Genomic DNA, 20,304 nt, shown 5'->3' on the forward strand with positions numbered 1-20,304 from the left:
TAAGAGAGGCAGCTTATCGGCACCACGAGGCATTTAAATCAGACCCAGGAAGAACTTCCACCAGACAGCACTGGAACAAGGAGCCAGAGGGGACACAGAATCTTATTCTCTGCAGCCTTTCAGCTGGGTGGATCATTTATCCACCAGCGTCATCTTTGTTACTCACCTGGAGGTACCAGAGGCTTCAGGGAAGTACCCTGTGACTGGGCAGGGGGGATATCTGAGGCCAGCATCCCCAGGCTCCTGTAGTAAACAGGCTTCCTGCAAGCGGGAGTGGGCAGGAGAAGGGGAGGGAGCCTGGGGATGAACCCCGGGAGGAGGATTCTCATGACTTTACACACCCGCACCAGCTCCGCTGCCATCACCGGTTCCCCTTTATGGCAGGCATATTTCAAAGGCCTGGTTCCATTTGCATTTTTAAAACCTCGCTGATGGCCTGGGAAAATTGCATCCTTCCAGTATTCCTGGATACCACACTCTGCACCTCCTCTCCCCCTCCACGGGCCTCTGCCTCTGCACCCTACCTTCACAGAAAATCCCCCACCAAGGGCAGAGCAAGCCCAGCCCCACTGGAGATCCTCTGGAGGTCTCAAGAGGCCAGGGAGGGTTGTGAGGAGGCTGTGGCCAGCTAGGCAGCATGAAGCAAAACCCCTTTGAAGGTGGTGAGAATTTCATCAAGAACCTATATCAAACCCACTAAATCTATTTCCCAGGGGAGTGGGAACTGTATTCCCAGGCATGGGCTGAGGGCGACACAGCACCATAGGGCACACCAATGGGATGGCCTATGGATTTGTCAAACTGAGAGGAACAGGTCTGGAGCCTTGGAGAACTTTGAGGAGGCTCCTAGAAGCAGCCTTAAAGCAAACTGAAAAGAATCAAGCCATTCACCCAGCCAAGAAAACCCTTTGCTCTCAGCTGGGCTTGGGAACACACTTTATGTCTCTCTATTGCTCCCTTAAAAACAAATCTTTTCCTTGTTCTCCTTCCTCCCACCCTCTCCCATGGCTCCTCATTCTCTGCCCTCCCTCTAGGATACGGCAAATGGGACTAGAAGTTTGCAGGGCGGTGCCAAGTATGGTCCTCTGTACTCATGTCAGATTTGGCCTCTGGTCCTGGGACAGCAATTTGCATACCCTCTACTTCTTGGGAGAGATCTCCTGTCTCTTTCTCCCCTCACAGCTCAGAGTGGCACCTTTCACCCCAGGAACTGCCCCCAACCCTAATGTCTTTAAGGCCAGATGGAGCCATTGGGAGTCTTCTGACAGACTTGCCCAGCCTGGCAATGGCTCTCTTGAGACCTTGAGCACACGGGGAGTGAGTGCCGGGGCAGGGACACCACTGGCTCGGGCCATTTGCTTCTGCATAGATGAGCTCTCAGGGTACCCAGGGTCATAAATACCAATGTGTCCAGTTGACAGCCAGTCAGTGGGTACTGCTTCCAGGGACTGTACAGCGGAGAGACAGAGCAAGGGCAGCAGGTGAGCAGCACAGGAGCTCCATTCAGCACCCTGATTTTTAGAGGTGCGTCCCACTCAGTTTTCCTCTTTTAAAAATAAGGGCTGGGGGGTGGAGAGGGGCTGCCGTGAGTTCAGCATCAGTGTGTTGGCTGGTGGGGCTTGTCATGTTTCATTCATAACTCTCCCATATTCTTCTCTCTCCCATAAGCTGGAAATCTCCTGAAGGCAAGGATTGTGTCTCACCATCGCCCTATCTTTCCAGGTCCTTGGTCAGCACACACCCAGGACAAATGACAAGCTCATGGCTCACCCTCACACAGCATGGCAATGGCCTCCCTCCTTTTTGGTTTCCATCACTGACATCCCTCCACCCTGCAGCTGGGGGCTGGCAGCTGTCCCCCTTTTGAGGGGTCCCCCATCGTTCTCCCTGGGCAACACCAGTGCCAATGCTCTCTGAGCCCTGATGAAGAGAAATGGGCCAAGGCACTGGCTTGCCCCCCCACCCCACCCCAAGCTCTTTCTCCTTGTGGCCCTTTGGCTAGGGGTGTCAGGCAGGCCATGTGCTAGAGCTGGAGGGATGCCCAGTCCCAGGGGCTGGCAAGGCTCCGGGTTCTGGTGCCAGAGGGGTAACTGAAGAACAAACGAGGAAGGGACAGCGCCAGGAGCCTGGGCTTGGCAGCTCCCTCCGGAGGGCGCCCGGGGATGCCCGCGAGTGTCCAGGAGGCTGGTGACCTGCCAAGGCTGGGCGGGCTGGCTGGAGAGGAGCGGGAGAGCAGGCCCGGGAGAGACTTGGGAATCAGGAAACCCGGGGGCGGGGCTGGAGGGGGCCTGGCCCGGGCAGTCTGCAGGGGCAGGGACTGACCCCCAGGGGTCGCTGCGCCGCGTTCTTTCCGCCGTCCGCGGGCGCCAGGGCCGGGCTGAACCACCGCGCGGATCGGCAGGGGGAGCGGCGGCGAAGACAGGGCCAGACAGCTGGCCCCAGAGACCGCAGCTCGCGGCGTGGCGCAGGTTCTCGCCGACCACGGACGCAAGGCGCGACAGCGCGGAGCCCGAGGAGGCGCCAGGGGCTGGGCGGCGGCGCGGCTCCGGAGCCTGACTCGGACACCCCTGCGACCTATGGTAGGAGCCCGGACCCAAACAAAGGCGGGCGGCGAATAAAAGGCGACGGCGGCGCGGAGTGCTCGGGTTGCGAGCTGGTGACTGGGATTCGCGCGCCGCTTCCCGCGGTCTGCTTGCCCTGGAGCAGAGCGTGGAACCTCGGCTTCTTGCGGCTCCGAGGAGCTTCCCCTTGCGACTCCCGCGAGGAGACGAGTCTGCGCAGCGGGGTGGCCGCCGCCTCCCGACCCTCCGCGCACTGCCCCCCGGCGCCGGCGGCTCAGCCCAGCCCCATTCGGCCGGCCGAGGTGAGTGCACGGCCGCGGGGCACCATCCGGACTCGGTCTCGGGGCTGGGGGATGCATTGCTAGGAGGAGGGGGAAGTCCTCCTCGCCGTGCGCATCCGGACCTGCGTGGCGCTGCGCGCGAAGTTCTCCCGCTCTCCAGCCAGCCCGGGATGCGGGCCTCGGAGCCCCCTGGGAAAGCCAGTCAGGGGTGGACAGAACCCAAGCTTGCCCTCCGCGACCCGGCCCCAGCTCCGCACCATCTGCCCGCGGGACTGCAGCAGTCTCGGTCGGCCAAGGCGAGTTGGATGTTGGATGTCCAGGAACGGCAAGCCTTCCGACCTGTGGCCCCTGCTCGTCCCCGCTGAGGGATATCTGGGTCCATAAAAGTTGAGCGTCAGTCTGAAGCCGCCCCTGGATCGGGCTCTCGGCCGTGCTAGAGCGGAAGGAGGGGACAGAGTAAGGCTAATGACCCCCTCCACTCACCCCCTACCTAGCGTACTCGTGCTCTCAAGGAGGGACATTTTCCCGGTTAAGCTGGCTGCAGGTGCGGCCGGGGAGGGCGCGTGGGGGCTTGGGGCGGGCGGGGCCGGCGATGGAATTAGCACGCGTGAGGGTCCCCGGGCTCTGCCGAGAACGCGAACGAGGGTGGAGGTGGAGTGGGCAGCCGGGCAGTGGCGGCGCTGAGGGTCAGGGAAGAGTCCCAGCGAAAGGGGCGCCGCGTCCCGGGAGCCAACCCCACCGCCGGAAGAACTTTTCCCAACTCCCTGGGGAGGCCGGCAGCTGAGCTGGGAAGGCGCCTCCTTGGGGGCTTCCTCTTCTCGGCCCCTCTCTGTTCCACGGCCGGCGCCAGCTTCCCGCTGTCCCCCACCCACTGCGAGACTGGGCGCCGGTCTCTGTCGGCCCACGCCCCGGGTCAGCACCGCGGACAGCGCCTCGCGGCCGCCCTGGAAACTCAGAAGCCCGCCCACACCCACAGTCCACACGCACACTCACACCCATCCACGCGCACACACATATCTACAGACCACTGGAAAACAGTCCACACACATATTCGTAGTCCACTTGCGCAAGTACACACCCACCCACAATCTTTAGGCGCACACAATCCACACAGACCCACGGTTCACACGCACGTGGGCAGACAGATCTCACAAGCACACACGTTCGTGGACCTGGGCAGCATCTTCGCCCCCGCTCCGCACTCGAGGCTGCTGTCTCCGGACTCACTGACTAAGCCCCAGATTCCAGAGCCCACCACCTGGTGTTCCCACCGATGCCCAGTGACTCACAAAGCCGCTCAGGCTCCCAAGCACAGACACGCTCCCACCCCCAGCGCGCGCGCGCATGCACACACACACACACACACACACACACACACTGTCCTGCTCCTAGGGGCGAAGCATGGGGATTTAGAGCAAACACCCGCTCCCCACCTCCTACTACACCTCCCAAGGAACCAGGGGATCTTCTGGAGGGAGGGAGGAGGCTGTGGCTCCGTGGAAGCTCCGGGCAGAAGCCCAGCCCGGACAGGTGCCTTACAGCATCTCCATTTTCAGCCCACGGTCCATTTTGCTTGGCTTTTCTACCCCAATACTCACTCCTCTTCCTCTAACCTTAGTCCAGACACACAGATGTACAATCAGAGTCTGCATTCTTTGTTTGTACCCTCTGTTTCCCTGCTCTGTTCCCTCCCTCAGGTTTATCTCTCTCTCTCTCTCTCTCTCTCTCTCTCTCTCTCTCACGCACACACACACTCACCCTCTTTTTTTGGTCTTTCCAGTCATCCTTCCCCACTGCCTTCGCTTCTCTCCCCAACTTTCCTTAGGCTGGGCCAGACCCAGTCTTTGCTGGGATGTGGGCCCAGCTGACCCTTAGGGGGAGCTGACTCCATTCTCTCAGACTTGCCTTCTTCACTGCAGGTTCCATGTCCCTGTTTCTCTCTCTTTGGAAATCTGATGGCCCTCCACCGTGGCCTCAGCAGCTTCTGTTCCCCTCCCCAGGAAGTTTTCCAGGGCCAGATGCCACAGAGCCCCAGTGATCTCTCCAAGGGGCTAAGAACTTTGGGCGAAGCATTCTGGAACCCCCCTGGAGATTTGGCTAGCCATGAGATCTGGTAGCCGTGACCTGGCTTGCCCTTTGACACCTCTCTTGTTGTTGTCCTTCAACTCCAGAAACTGGGTTGAAAGAAGAACAGTCCCAGTATGGTGTGGTGGAAGCAGCACTGGACTGGAAGTGAGGGACCTGGATCCTAGTCCAAGCTTAACCACAGACTCCCAGTTTGCCCTTGGGCAAACTACTTCCCGTCTCTGGGCTTCAGGCTTCCCGTTTGTTAAAGGACTGGCTGAGGTGACCTGTAGAGTCACTTTTTGGCCCTAATAATCTGGAACATTGATTCTCTAGTGAGTCTCTTGAGTGTGGGTGGGATTGAAAATTGTGATTCTAACCCCAAAGATTATCCTACCTTTCCCCTTCCTTAGAGCACCCACCACTAGTGAAGTCATCCTGTTCCCTGAGTGAGGGAAGTTTAGATGATTTCCTTAATAGGACCACAGATGTCAAGTAATTCTCCTGAGGTCATACTGCTGAAATGCAATCTTCATTGGGACAGGCATTACTTCTACTGTCTATATATCCTCTGCATAAGCCACTGGTTCTGCTGGTAATGTATGGTGAATGAATGAGTGGATGAACAAATGAATGAATAGAAGATTTAAACCTGGATCTCCTGATCCCCAGGTCCTTGGATGATTTAAGCCCCTTTCTCTGCTAGTATAGACCTATTTTCCTCGTCTCCCCATCCTCCCCACCCCCTATTCCCCTAGTCATCAAAGGCGGATGGAATTGTCTGAGTTAAGGTCCTTCCTCCCAAGTGGCAGACACTGGGCTGGTTGTAAATGGCCACGGAGAAGGGAACAGCTGAGAGCAGCTTTAGAGGTCCTGACCAGTGAGTAGGGGCTTTGCAATCAGCCTCATGTCCTTGGACCCAATCAAGTAGACTGCCCATGGGCAGTTGGTTGCTGGCCAGGCTCTGATGCCAAGAGGAAAGACAGCTATGACCACCATGTGGCCGAGCAGCCTCTTTTCATAGCCCCATGAGCTGGGGATGGCAAAAATAGCCTTCACAGATGAGCCAAGTGAGATGGTGAGCAAGGAGGTGGTGTCCCTAAGGGCCATCAGTCAGCCCACTGCCAGCAATAAAAATAGGCACCCCAAAGTGGTGGGGGTGGTAGTAGTGATGGTTGACAATAACAATACTATAGGTGTTGATAATGACGTTAGCATTGTTCAAATCGGGAGCTTAGTGATTAGCCTTTTTGGTTCCCTTCCCCCTCTTTGAAATTGTTTCCCCACTTGAACCCCTCTTATACTCCTCCCCACACCCAAATATGGAGAAACAGAGGGCTGGGACAGTGAGGCAGGGGTGTGGGATTGTCCATCAGTCCTAGCCAAGGAAGAGGGCTTGTCGTTTGAAATCCTCTTCTTCTCTGCCTGCCCTCCCCCTACCCAAGCATGGTGTCTTGCCAAAGGAGCTGGGAGAGGTGTCAAAGTCTGTCAAAACACCCTTCCAAGCTAATTCCAAAGCATCGAAGCCCGGGGAAAATAAATAAAGAGAGCAGTGTCGGCCCAAAATAGAAACATGCACCAACTCACAAATATGCATGTTTTCCAAAAGTCGCATTTCACGGGCAGACAGTGCGGCTCACGCTGCAGCTGCCCAACAAAGGCTGGAGGCATGGATGCTGCGGGACCAGTCCAGGGATGGCGGCAGAGCCTCCCCCAGTGAGCTCACTTTCTGCCTGGCCACAGGGAGACCAGACAGCCACTGTCCACTCTGCACCAGCTGGAAGGTACACGGGCGGGAGGATTGCGAGGAATATGTGTCTGTGTGTTGTCAAAGCTCTTTGGAAACAGGCACCAGACATGGCTGATGGCCTCAGGTCCTCCGCCTTACAATGGGAGGCTGGTGATAAAAATACCAACCAATCATAGCTGCCATGTGTTGAATACCTACTGTGCGCCAGGTGCTAAGCATTTACGTGGACTGCCTCACTTAAGCCTTGCCACCATTTCATGGCACATGAATTGTCATCCTCATTTAATGTATGGGAAAAGCAAAGTTCAGAGAAGTGAAGAGATTTGCCCAAGGTCACACAGTGAGAAGAGGCCAAGCTGGGATCAGATTTTGATCTGAATGAAGCAAAAACCCCCATTTTGCCCAGTACCCTGAATTGTTTTGGTTACTGTCATTCAATAAATGTTTTCTTATCAAGAAACCTGTTTATGTGATGGGTTTCAAAAGAATGTAAATTCCTTTGCCAGACAGGCCAGAGGTGAAGGGCAGTACCCTCACCTGCGTTTATCAGTCAGTGGCCTGGTCTGGGTACCCAAGGCTTCTGAGCCATGGCTGGGCTGGAGCTGAGTCCCTGTGAGAGTCTGGAATGGGACTCAAGCTGTGAAGCTTGGCGTGTGAAAGACAACTCTGTAAGAGGTCAAGGATATGAGAAGCCTCTGCAGATGGGGAAGTTACTTCAGAGAGGGCAAGTGAGTTGCCCAGCATCACACAGCATGTTGGTAGCAGAGCCTGAGTCTCAAAATCCCCAGGCCAGGTATCTTCCCAGGCAACTGGGCTGGCTTCCTTGGGTGCATGGGAAGCATCCAAACCACAGCAGGGAAGGGGACCGAACTGATGCAGCCAGTAAACCTAACAACTTCCCAGTACAGAGGTGAAATGCGGCTTGCTGTCATCTCTCCAGTCCTCTCCCCTGCACCCCCTCTGACATCAGCCACATGCCAGGCTGTGTGCTAAGTGGACCTTAACTGATGTGATCCCCATAACCACTCAGGAGGGAGGTGCTCTGACTCCATTTCACAATGGAATGACCTGAGGCTAGAGAGGTCAAGTCACCCGCTCAAGGTCACACTGCTGGTGAGGAGGCAGGTGGAGCCCAGCAGAGCCCCTGCTGGCTGGTTCGCTCTGGGGGTGAGGAAGGCGAAGGTTTGGAACTAATGCCAAGGGGGTGGAGGAGCTGATGGGCAGCGGCAGGCTGTTTATATTATACCTCCAGGCTGGTCACGCTTGCTGGCATGTGTACCAGCAAAGACTGTGTCTCTGCCAAAACCTGGAAGGAAGAACCCGGTGCAGCGTCCTGGGGCCATCCCCTGAGGGCATTAGTGAAGTGTAAGGTCTGGGTCTATTTCTCCCTGAACTCAGGGGAGAGATGCTGGAGAGGATCTCGTTGCCTGCAGAACTCCCGGCATGCTCTTGATCCTGGCAATTTCCTTCCTTCCATCCGTTCCTCCCTCTGAGGGAACCAGATGGGGAATCTGCCAGTTTGGAAAAGGCTGTCGGGTGGCAGGTTATGGTGTTTGTGTATACAGTGAGCTTGACCTGGGAACAAGGGGGTGGTAAAGACAATGGGAAGGATTGGCTTGGATTTAGATTCTCGCAGGTACCATTTACAGGGTCTCTTCTTGGAACCACAGAGTGACGTCCTGGGAGATAGTGTCCAGGGACTTAAACCTCCTCTGCCAGGAAAGGCCTTCTCCATTATCTCCCATCTCCCAAGCATCTACCTGAGTAGTCCTACTGTGTGCCAGGTGTGGGCTTGTAGAAGTGTTAGGTTGGTGCAAAAGTAATTGTCATTTTTGCCACTAAAAGTAATGGCAAAACCCCTAATTCCTTTTGCACCAACCTAATGGAAAGGTCTCGGTCTCTGTCCCTGTCTCTGTCACTGTGGAGCTCATCAGAGTCCCCATTCCCACCCCCCCAGGACCTCTGGTCGAAGGAGCAGAGGTGATAGATGATTAATGCTGTCTCAGTCAGGGCCCCCCACCACAGTAGAAGAGGGACCCACATGTCCCCTGGGGCTGAGATGGCATGATCCAGTCAAGTGGTCACTCCAGTGTCAGGAGGAAGGTTTCCTGTAGGTGTTACCCCCAGTACAACTAGACTGTCCATGAACTTGATGTCTTGGTAGGAGGAGGGTGCCGTGGAGAAGGCTCACTCTGCCCAGCCATCTGCTCGGGGTGTCCAACACATACACTGGCACCTGGATGATGCATCCTTTGCCAAACCTTGTTAATAGAGGAGACATGAGTGCTAGCTGGAAGCCACTCCTGTTGTGAAGGATGATGTGGTGATATTCTTGTCTCCGGGGAAGGCAGCTTCAACAGGGGTCAGGGTGGGGAAGGTTGTGGCAAATTGGTGTTCCTGGGAGGTTTGGGAAAAGTGTGTGTCCCCCACACCCTGCAACTGCGTTGACCTTTGCACTGTCCTGGGAGATCTCTCTGTTCTTCACTGGGGAGCTCTGCAGGGTAATCACCCCGATAATAATGATCATGATAATAACAGTCAACATATTTTGGATGTTTACTACCTGCCAGGCTCTGGGCTTAGAACTTTACAGATATGATCTCATTTCATCCTCATACCTGCTCAGCAAGGGGGATAGCACTGTTATCTCCATGTTAAGGATGAAAAATGTGAAGTGCAGAGAGACTAAGCAGCTTACTAATAAGCAGTGGAGATGGGACCCAGCTGCCATGTGCACAAGGACTGAGCCCCACACTCTGGCCTTTACCTTCTCTTGATTTGGGCCCTTGAGGATGAGTATGATTGAAGCCAAAGTACCTTGCGAGTCCTTCAGTAATCTCGGGAATTGTACATAGGGACTCGGGCTGTGTTCTGATGGATAGGGTGATGTGGGCTGACCATTTGCTTCTTGACTGCCAAGCCACCGAACAGATCACTTTTTGAATGTCCAGATGTGGGCAGCATCTGACAGAGAGGCAGGACATTGCTGGCTTTCATCCAGATGTTTCCCCTTTTCCTTCCATGTAGACGTAGCTGAGACTTGCACCCCTCTGGATGTGATCATGTGTGGGGACTCCCAGGTTGAAAAGTATTTGTTGGTTTTAAGGCGTCATCTTGTGACTTCAAGGGGCAGGATGTCGGTTTTTGTTCCTCCCTGCAATCCAGGCCTGGGAGACATTAGAGAGGAATCAGGCTTTGGAAGAGTGTCAGCAGCCGGAAGAGAAAACCCCTCCTTCCCTTCTTTAGCCAGGGAAGCTGGGAAGAGGCTGGCTGAGAGTGTGCATTACAGGCTAGTAGCTGCTGTGGGTTCCCTCCAAGGGTTTCTGACTTTCCGACCTGGTGCTCCAGAGACTTCCAGCAGATGATCCCAGAGTAACAGAGCCAGGAATCTGCAATGAACAGGGATATGTCAGCCAATTGGCATTCTTGGGCATTAATGAACATGCGAATAGATCTGGGGTGAAAAGGTTCATGGAGCCTTCAGGAGGAAAGGAGTTGAAGACATCACTAAGTTAAGATTATGATGATGATTATTTTTTAAGATAGGCTCTCTGTTATCCAGGCTGGAGTGCAGTGCTACAGTCACAGCTCACTGCAGCCTCAAATGCCTGGGCTCAACAATCCTCCCCCGTCAGCCTCCTGAGTAATTGGGACTACAGGTGCGCATGACCATGCCCCGGATACGTTTTTTACTTTTAGTAGGTCTCCCTGTGTTGCCCAGGCTGGTCTTGAACTCCTGGGCTCACACCATCTGCCTGCCTTGGCCTCCCAAAATGCTAGGATCGCAGGTGTGAGCCACCACACCTGGCCAGATTATGATGATTTAACAGGAAGTCCTTATTTTATATAGCAAGCACCAACAAGTGAATGAAGTTAGAGCAAATGAGTGAATGAATTGGTAAATGTGTGAATTGGGGAATGGGGCTGAGGGACTTTGACAGTCAGTGCTTTGATTTGGCAGGGCCTGACCCCAAGTATGGACAAAGGGAAAGGTCCTTCTCTTGTCCTCATCCCCCCAATCTTGAAAGAATGTCCCCCACCCCAGGAAAAGCTGAGGAGCTGCCCTACTCGGCAGCAGAGTGCCCTGGGTCCAAGGAGCCAGGGGAGGAGCAGGGGGAGCTTTGGCTCTGGATTGGAGAGAGTCCTGGATGTCCTCCCTTCCTGAGGGGACATGGAGAATGGGCAGCTGAGCCCAGGTCTGGGGGAATGGGGCGGCTGCCACTGCTACCCCTGCTCAGAAGTTACTCTGGTGCTCAGCGAGTGCACTTGGAGGTGATTGTTTATGGAAAAGGAGGCTTCTGCCTTCCCTGCCACCACCTTGCCTGGGACAGCACTTGAATAGGAATCAATTTGCATCATTCCTGCTGTCACCAGCCTAAAAGACTAAGTAGCTTATTTCTCCCTCTGCAGACCTACTCTCAAAGCATTCCCAGGCTTCACCTCCTCCAGCTGCTTCCCCTGTCCTGGAGTAATGAGGGGCCCAGAACACCCTTGGCTCAGGTTGGGTAGAGAGACTGACTCCCTGAGCTTTGCCCTCTCACTGCCTGCCCCACCCTCATCCCATTCTGCAGGACCCTCTGGTCATGGGGTGCCTCTGGCTTCTGGCTGTGGCATGGACTGGAACCCAGGAGGCTGAAAGCGGATGGAAGCTGCTGCTTCAGGACCCCAGGGAACCTACAATGCTTTTGACCTTCTCAACTGGTTACCCAGCCCTAAATTACCCCATCTTCTGTCCTGTGTCACACTCTTGTGTCCTGGCCCTCTAGGGACCTGAAAGCTCAAGTCCAGCCCTCCCATTTAACAGAAGGGCAAACTGAGGCCCAGGAGAAGGAAAGGCTTGCCCAAGTTCAAATAGGAGACAGGGCCCCGTTATCATGGAAGAACTGGTGCATGGGTAGGGGCGTTCCCATTAGACTTTGGATAACACTCCACCATTGAGCAGGGTGGGGGCGTGAGGGAAACAGTCTGGGATTTTTTAGCCCAGGTAGCTTTGCTGGGTCTCTCCTGGCCTTTGGGGCTGGGAGCAGCAGTTCTTAGTTCCTGGGGCCCTGAGCCTCCCAAGCATTTTATGAGAAAGGCAGCAGAGTTGGAGGGGGGCAGTGCTTGAGGAGCCACTCTCCATCCCCAGCCCTCTGCCTCGGCGGCTGAGCACCAACCCCCGACTCCTGTCTCTGTAGGCAGCTGCATCATTGTGGAAGGGGTGCTGAGGCTGAGGCCAGTGTCAGACTCCCTCCACCCCAGAGCAAGGGCCTCTGTGCTGGCCCCAGGGGCTGAGGGGCACTGAGCCCATCTCCTGGATGGACACCTGCTCCCCACTATCCATGCCTGAGCTGTCACTCAGGACGGGAGCCAGGAAGCCTTCCCTGGAGCCACTGACCTGTGTGGGCACTGAAGGTGAGATTCCACCTGGGCACCCATGATGGGGAACTTGAAGGTCAGTCCCTCATGTCTCTACCCTCCTCCCTTCCCTGGGAACCCACAGTCCAGCCAGCGCTATACCTAACCTGTGACCAGAACGGCTGAGGGCAGATGCTGTGTGTGTGTGTGTGTGTGTGTGTGTGTGTGTGTGTGTGTGTGTATGCACACACACCCAAGTGGGAGTTGGGAGGACTGATTCTAGGACCCTGAGATTTTCAAACATGTAAGACTCAAATAAAATCTACGACAGTGAGAAGGGTACTGAGCTCATCAGAAATCAGGTTCAAATAAGTCCCTTCACTTCCTTAGCCTCAGTTTTCTTGTTTGCAAATTGGAAATAATTCCTAGGAGGAGAAAACCTACGCAAAATTGATCTGCAAACTGGAAGTTGCTGCATGGATGCAGCACGATTCAGTCCCACCACCACCCCTGCAATGAGAGGATTGAGGATGGGTAGAGAAAGGGCTCTGGCTCAGGAACACGAGGGCAGTCTCCGCCATCTCCTCGCTGTGCCCCTTTCATCTGCTGCTGGTCTCCTCAGCCCTTCACAGGCCCAGGAAGCAGGGGATGGGGGAGCCCCAAGTTCTCAGAGGGAAAGATATTTGCTCTAAGTTTCTCTCCTCCTTCCCAGGCAGTGAGGCTATGGGTACAGCCCTCTCCCAGAGCTCCATCCCGAGTGCCTTATGGGGGACCCTCAGCAGGTTTGAGCACATTTAGCTTCTGATGTATCTTCCAGCTTCGCTTTGGGTGCTATGGGGCAAAGAAGAGTTTTGCAACATCTCAGGACCCACAAATTGTGGTCTGGGTGTGCTGGGGCTGCAGGAGGGATTGCAGTCTCCCAAGCCTTCCCCAGAGCTAGGAACGGGCAGGTGACCACCTTGCTGTGTCCCAGCAAAGCTGATGGCACCCAGTACATGGCTATTGGCTATTCAGCTCTTCTTGCCACTTGGCCAGGCTCCTGTGCCTGCTCCCCTCCAAAGACAGCAGGACCCCTGCATGCTGCCCCCTCCAGTTATTCTGCAGAGAGGTGAAGGAAAGCCTCTCCCAGCATCCAGCTCCCCTTGCTCTGCCTCCCACAACTGGGTGGTGACTGAGTATCAGAGGCAGAGGATTTAGAGAACATCTCCTCCCGCTCTCTAAACGACCTATCCAGAAATGTTAAGTGGCTTGTTCTAGGTCACACCGCAGGCCAGTGGCCAGGCAGGTTCCAACCCCAAGTCCTTGGGGCCACTTTTGCTGCTCCAGGCACAGATCCCCTGCTTCCTCCACCTCCCTTGCCTCCAAGCTTGAACTTGCAGCAAGATCCCAAGATGAGATGCTGGGGGAATTGTTTTACATATTTGTTAATCACGTCTCAGAATGAAAAGGGCCCTGAGCTCATCAGCCAGGAAGAAATCCAATTTGGCTTTTATGGCCATAGTTATTGGTCATATATCGTTGGGATCTTTTTCTTTTTTATTAACCCAGCAGTTTAGGGGCTGGGATGCTGGACTGGCTGCTGGGCCCAGAGGTTCCTCTGTACTTGGCAACTGTGGTCTCCAGCCTCACACACCCAGGACTGGGGACTGAGGGTGGGAGAGATGTGGGGGGCGGGGGCCGTCTGGACAGGTTGGCCAAGGCCTGCAGTGAGGGTTTCCAAGAACCTGCTGACCCGTCAGGCCAGGGGCATCTGGGAACCTGGTCATATTTCACAGGTTCTGTAAGTGTTGCTGGGGTTTTTGTTTGTTTGTTTTTGTTTTCTTTTTTTTTCTTTTTTTGAGACGGAGTCTTACTCTGTTGCCCGGGCTGGAGTGCAGTGGCGCGATCTTGGCTTACTGCAAGCTCCACCTCCTGGGTTCACGCCATTCTCCTGCCTCAGCCTCCTGAGTAGTTGGGACAACAGGCCCCCGCCACCATGTCCGGCTATTTTTTCTTTTCTTCTTCTTTTTTTTTTTTTTTTTTTTTTTGTATTTTTAGTAGACAGGGTTTCACCGTGTTAGCCAGGATGGTCTCGATCTCCTGACCTCGTGATCCGCCCGCCTCGGTCTCCCAAAATGCTGGGATTACAGACGTGAGCCACCGCGCCCGGCCTGTTTTCGATTCTTTTTTGAGACAGAGTTTCGCTCTTGTTGCCCAAGCTGGAGAGCAATGGCGCAATCTTGGCTCACTACAACCTCTACCTCCCAGGTTCAAGCAATTCTCCTGCCTCAGCCTTCCAAGTAGCTGGGATTACAGGCGCCTGCCACCACGCCTGGCTAATTTTTTTGTATTTTTAGTAGACATGGGGTTTCACCATGTTGGCCAGGCTAATCTTGAACTCCTGACCTCAGGTGATCTGCCCGCCTTGGCCCCCCAAAGTGCTGGGATTACAGGCGTGAGCCACCGTGCCTGGCCGTATTGCTGGTTTTGTTAAGCTTTCATTGTCTTTTCCTCAGTGATGCCAAGGCTGCTTTGTGGGCTCCAGGATCCAGCGCTGATGGGTCTTGGAGGTGAGGCCTGAGTTGTGCAGGCAGGAGCAGGAGGTGGCCTGAGAGGGTTAGTTGGTGGAATTCCTTTTGGTATCAGGGCACGGTGGCTAAAAGGATGGGATCTGACATTGCCTCCAGAGGCTCCAATCCAGCCCAGCTCTACAAGCAGACTTGTAGGGCAGGGGTTGGATCAGACGTGATATAAATAAATAAAATAGCTCCCGTGTGCCAGACACACAGTAGTGCTCAGTGGATGGTAAACTCCCCACCCAGTCCGCTTGTAAGGGGCCTGGCAGACAGTAAGCCCTTGGACTTCTATTTCCTTTTACTGTCTGGCCCTACCAAGAAGAGCCGTTTGGCAGATCTGGGTGTGCTGTTTGTATCCCCCTGTGTGGCCGGCCCAAATGCCATCGTTTCTTCCCTCCCTATGGCTAGAGGAAAAGACTCCCTGAAGAGTGTCTTGGCTAGAGACACAACAGCCTGAGTCCATTCCCTGAACTTCCAGGGACACATGTGAGTCACAGTGGAGGGGTGCGGGGAGGCCAAAGGCTGGATCAGTTGCTGGAGGGAGCCACTGGGAACAGGGGAGGATGACCAGGGAAGCAAGGGTTTTCCAAGAATGCTTCTGGACCACCTGTATCAGAATCACCTGGGGAGGTGGTTTAAATACAGACTCCAGGTTGGGCACGGTGACTGATGCTTACTGTAATTCCAACACTTTGGGAGAGTGGGACAGAAAGATCACTTGAGTTTGAGATCAGCCTGGGCAACCTAGCAAAACCCCATCTTTACAAAAAATTTAAAACAAAAAACAAAAACAGCCAGGTGTGGTGGTATGCACCTGTAGTCTCAGCTACGTGGGAGGCTGAGGTGGGAGGACCACTTGGGTCTGGGAGGTCGAGGCTGCAGTGAACCGTGATAGTGTCACTGCACTCCAGCCTGGGCGACAGAGTGAGACCCCATCTCAAAACAAACAAAACAAAACCCAGATTCCTGGGCCCCACCTCCTCAGAATCTGACCTGGTATCACCCTAGAATTTGCACTTTAACAAGTGTGCCTAGTGACTCTCACATTAAAGTCCAAGGATCTTTGGGGCAGAGAATAAAGGAGTCCACTCCAGTTGACTTGTGGACCTGCCTACAGCAGGGGCCAGACCTGGGCTCTGGCTGGCTAAGAAGTTAATCATCATACTAGCTGCTCTGGTTCAGCAGGAGAGCAGTATCGCCACCCCCATTTTACAGATTTCCCTCTTGGTGTTAGGGGGTCCAGTTCTGTCCCACTGAGCTCACTAGAGAGGGGACACAGAACAGGGAAAGTAATAGTGGCTGTTGTGCCCATGAACGTTAGATCCCTCTGGTGTTGGCTGGGATGTTTCCTCAGGTAATATATTGACCCAGGCAAAGCTTGTTTGCCTGATAAATACTGAGCCGTTGGGTTTACGAATCAGCGCCCACAGTTTCCTCACCAGCTGTCAGCCCCGGGAGGCCAGTCATCCTTCATCCACTCCATCTGTGCAGCCGGACCTTCTCTGAGAAATGGGGGACTTGGACAGGCTCGCCACAGAGCCCCCACCTGACACAATCTCTCTCTCTCTCTCTCTCTCTCTCACACACACACACACACACACACACACACCACACACACACACACACACACACACACACACACACACAGAATCATGTTTGGCCAAATAGCTGGGTACCCCATAGCCCAGTCAAGTTGATACATAGAATTAACCATCACACCCATGACCCATTGAAGGGAAGGCCAAGCTTCTGAGGTTGGTGGGAGACTTTCTTTACATCATGCCCTGAGTTGCCGCCTACTGAAAGCAGAATTACTAGACCCCAAGTGATTTCCAGTCTTATGGGGATGGTGCAAGCTTGCTAATGCTAAAAGGCAATGGGTTTCTTCCACGAGTACTGACATCTCAGCTTTCAAAGAGCTCATAGGCTACCTGGTATGGCCCAAAGAGCCTGGGCTTTAGGATCAAAGACCTGAGGTTCAAACTCCAGTTCTGCCCCTTAGTAGCTGTGTGACCACCAGGGAGTCACTTAACCTCTCTGATTCTGATTTTGCTTCTGTAAAAAGTGGATGCTTATAATGCCTTCCCTAGCGTCTTGCAGGGCTGATGTGAGGATGACAGAGGATGGATAAGGAGTACTGGGCACATGGTAGATGCAGAGTTAATTATGATGATGGTCTTAATGGGTGTCAGAGTTTCTTCATTGAACTAGCTGGACTTTTGACTTCACTCCATGTGTGTGATTTTGCCCCAGTTTCACCACCACATCTCCAGTGCCTCTGCAGCCTCCTGGCCTAGGTGGAGTATCCAGGTCTCGGGGGAAGGGTTGGGATTCTGATGACTGGCACATAGCCGGGGCATCTAGAGAGCGAGGGATTCTCAGAAGATGGAGTATCAGGACTTAGGACAGTGATGCCTGGGAGGCACCAAGGCCTCCTCTTTTCTTTCCTCCCTTCTCTGGAGCTGTTCAACTCAAAATAACTCATTTTGAGACTCTGCCCAAATCTCTCAACCCAAGGGTAAGAGAATCAAAGACCTCAAGATGTTCAAGGACCAGAGCTAAACCGGGGAAGGCAAAACACCCTGAGCCAGGAAGAAAAAGCTGATTAGCTCCTAATTGCCGTTAAATTGTATCTACATATACGTATTTTAAGTCAAATCTGCATGTCTAATATGATTTTTTGATTACATTTTAATAGTCTGGCTGGGATGGGGGAATGGAGAAGGAAGGGTTCTGTCAACCTTTGCCAGAGCAGGGAAGTTATAAACAGGAACACAGGGAGATTCTGGCATGGGTTCACATCCATGGGAACTCCACTTGCTCTGGAGAAGAGTGAGGCCTGGCAGGGGGCTGGGAGTGTTTTTGAGGCAACACCACCTCCCACAAAAGCCCCATTCTGTCCAAATGGAGAAGTCCATCTGGCCTGTGACTTGAAGACTGGCTTTTCTCTTCAACTTCAAAAATTGCTCTCCCAGCTGGGCGTGGTGGTTCACGCCTGTAATCTCAACACTTTGGGAGGCCGAGGCGGGCAGATCGCTTGAGATCAGGAGTTTGAGACCAGCCTGGCCAACATGGTGAAACCCCATCTCTACTAAACAATACAAAAATTAGCCAGGCGTGGTGGCGCATGCCTGTAGTCCCAGCTACTCGAGAGGCTGAAACAGGAGAATCGCTTGAACCTGGGAGGCGGAGGCTGCAGTGAGCCAAGATCGCACCACTGCACTCCAGCCTGGGCGACAGAGCAAGACTCTGTCTCAAAAAACAAAACAAAACAAAAACAAAAATAGCTCTCCTATTTTGGCACTTTGAGCCCACAAGCCATCTCCCCCCAGGTCTGGTTGTTCCCTGGGGCTGCCAAAAACTGCCCCCAGAATCTGGGGATGGAGTAGAATGAAAACTTCATCCAGGAGTCCTGGTCCTGCCACTGATAAGATGACCCTGGGTCAGTCCCTTCTCCTTGACTTGACCTTGGGTAAGTCTCAGTTTCCCCATATGTAAAATGAAGGCGTTAGACAAGGTATACTCTGAGGTCTCTTCTGGGTCCAGTGGGCCATTATCTACTTCCTGCACATTGAACGATCCCTCCACACTCACTCACCCATAGGGCATTTGCCAACTCCCCCTGTCCAAGGTCCTTCTGCTTTCTCACTGGGCTGTCTCCTGCTACAACCTACGCCAACTCTCCTTGGTTTCTCTCCTCGGAGGACAGAGCCCTCCTCCCCTGCCTATTATAGTAATTCCTCAAAGAGTTGAAGGCTGTTAGCAAAATCCCTTCCCCACACATACACACATATTCTATTTTTAAATAACATTTATTTCTGATTCTAAAACTAAGGACGTACCTGATCATTGCGGAAAAATTAGAAAGAGACAAGTACAAAGGAGAAAATAAAAATCACCCATAACCCTCCCTAACAGGTTACTGCTATTAATGGGTTTTTAAATGCATATATATGTGGGTTGTTTTTTTTTTTTTTCTGTTAAAAACCTGGGATTTGACTGCAGATATGGCTTTGGATTTCCACAAGCCTGGGCTTGAAAGTGGGTGAGTTCTTCCCTTTCGAGCCTCCCTAGGGCCTGTTGTTCTCTTTTAAGCAGCTGCCCCAGTTGCCTTTCCCAAGAGGAGGACGATCGGTTTCGTGGATGTGTGTCCACCTTGATTCATGGGCCCTAGCGAGGCCCAGAGTTTAAATTTTGACTGCCTCTGAGTGTGCCTGTATGTGAGTGACAGAGACAGAGACAGAGGCAGAGAGAAAGGACATTGGTCACTGAGAAGGAGAACATTCCCAGGGCCCAGAAAGGCCTGGTCACAGCCCCCAGTCTACCCCACCGCACTCCACCCCCATGGCCACAGTCCTCCTAGTCCTACTCCGGGCTTTGTCTGAATCAGTGACAGCTACCGCAGGAATCACCTTAGTTCCTTTCCATGGAGCAGCTGGAGCTCCTTGCTAAGCTAATCAATTCCCATCATTTGAGAAAGGAAAACAAATTTACAATTTGCTGCCCATCCTACCGGCTGTGGAGGGGCCTGCGGAGGGAGATGCTGGCTGAGGCATTGGTGTTCCACCCCTACCAGCCCGGCCTCAGTTTGGTGCGAGGGACTCTCAGATGGCTCCTGCCCTACTCGGGCTGCAAACTGGGAGGTGGGATGGCCTAGCTGTCTGGGGTTTCTTGGAGACCCCAGGGGTGGCACAGCTGGAAGGACCTGGGCTTTTACCATCCCGCTTTGAGATCGAGGAGACAGGGCCCCAAGAGGGGTGGGACATACCCAGGGCCACCCAGAAAGCTGGTGGCTGGGCCAGGCCTGGTGACACATGAGTTGACCACCAGTCTTGTGTGATTCCCTTGTGGCACTTTTCATTTTGGGGAGGACTAAGAAGGCAGGTACAGGGTGGGGAGGGTGCGTGGTAGACCAAGAATTCATCAAATCCACTTCCGGCCTTGTCCATTTCACACTCTTCCAGATCCTTCCCAAACCGGAGGAAGCTATATCCCCTGCCTATGCTTATGTGGCTTGGGGTCTGACTGCCCTTTCTGTCCAGGGGAAAGTTCTTTTTTAAAAAAAAATTTCCATAGGTTATTAGGGTACAGGTGGTACTTGGTTACATAAGTTCTTTAGTGGTGATTTGTGAGATTTTGGTGCACCCATCACCGGAGCAGTATACACTGTACCCTATTTATAGTCTTTTATCCCTTGCCCCCCCAACCCTTCCCAAGTCCCCAAAATCCATTGTATCATTCTTATGCATTTGCTTCCTCATAGCTTAGCTCCCACGTATCATTGAGAACATACGATGCTTGGTTTTCTATTTCTGAGTTATTTCACTTAGAATAATAGTCTCCAATCTCATCCAGGTCGCTATGAATGCTGTTAATTCATTTGTCCAGGGGAAAGTTCTATTGAATACCTAACCCAAGTTCATCAGACACTCCTTTTCCTTCTTTCTCTCCACATCTGACTGCCCCCCTCCCCAAGGGTGTTTTAGGCCACGAGAAGCCAGCAGGGAATACGACAGCCAAGTAAGTCCCTGTTCCCTTAAAGCTCACATCTACCCACCTGTGGGGCTCTCACTGGGAGGTGGAGTGGCTGGGCCCAATTTTTTGGTCACTTAAATCCAGCAAATGCTGTCTGTAGGGCATGGAGCCACACATACAGAACAAGGCTTCACTGCAATCGTTCCAGTTGCTATTGCTATGTAACAAAACATCCCAGAGTGCAGAGATGTATAACAACTATCGTGCATTCTGCAGGTCAG

The 20,304-nt window shown here is 53.5% G+C and overlaps 1 protein-coding gene across 1 annotated transcript in view; it reads left to right on the forward strand.

The window, feature by feature from the left end:
• Window positions 1-2,649: 2,649 nt before the first annotated feature.
• Window positions 2,650-20,304, forward strand: part of DISP3 (dispatched RND transporter family member 3) — a 57,750-nt gene continuing 40,095 nt past the window's right edge. Inside the window, exon 1 of the mRNA XM_025400558.1 lies at window positions 2,650-2,863. The gene's annotated coding sequence lies outside the window, so the exon portion shown is untranslated. The remainder of the gene's footprint in view (window positions 2,864-20,304) is intronic.

This window comes from Theropithecus gelada, chromosome 1, assembly GCF_003255815.1.
Source record: "Theropithecus gelada isolate Dixy chromosome 1, Tgel_1.0, whole genome shotgun sequence".
NCBI classification, from domain to species: domain Eukaryota; kingdom Metazoa; phylum Chordata; class Mammalia; order Primates; family Cercopithecidae; genus Theropithecus; species Theropithecus gelada.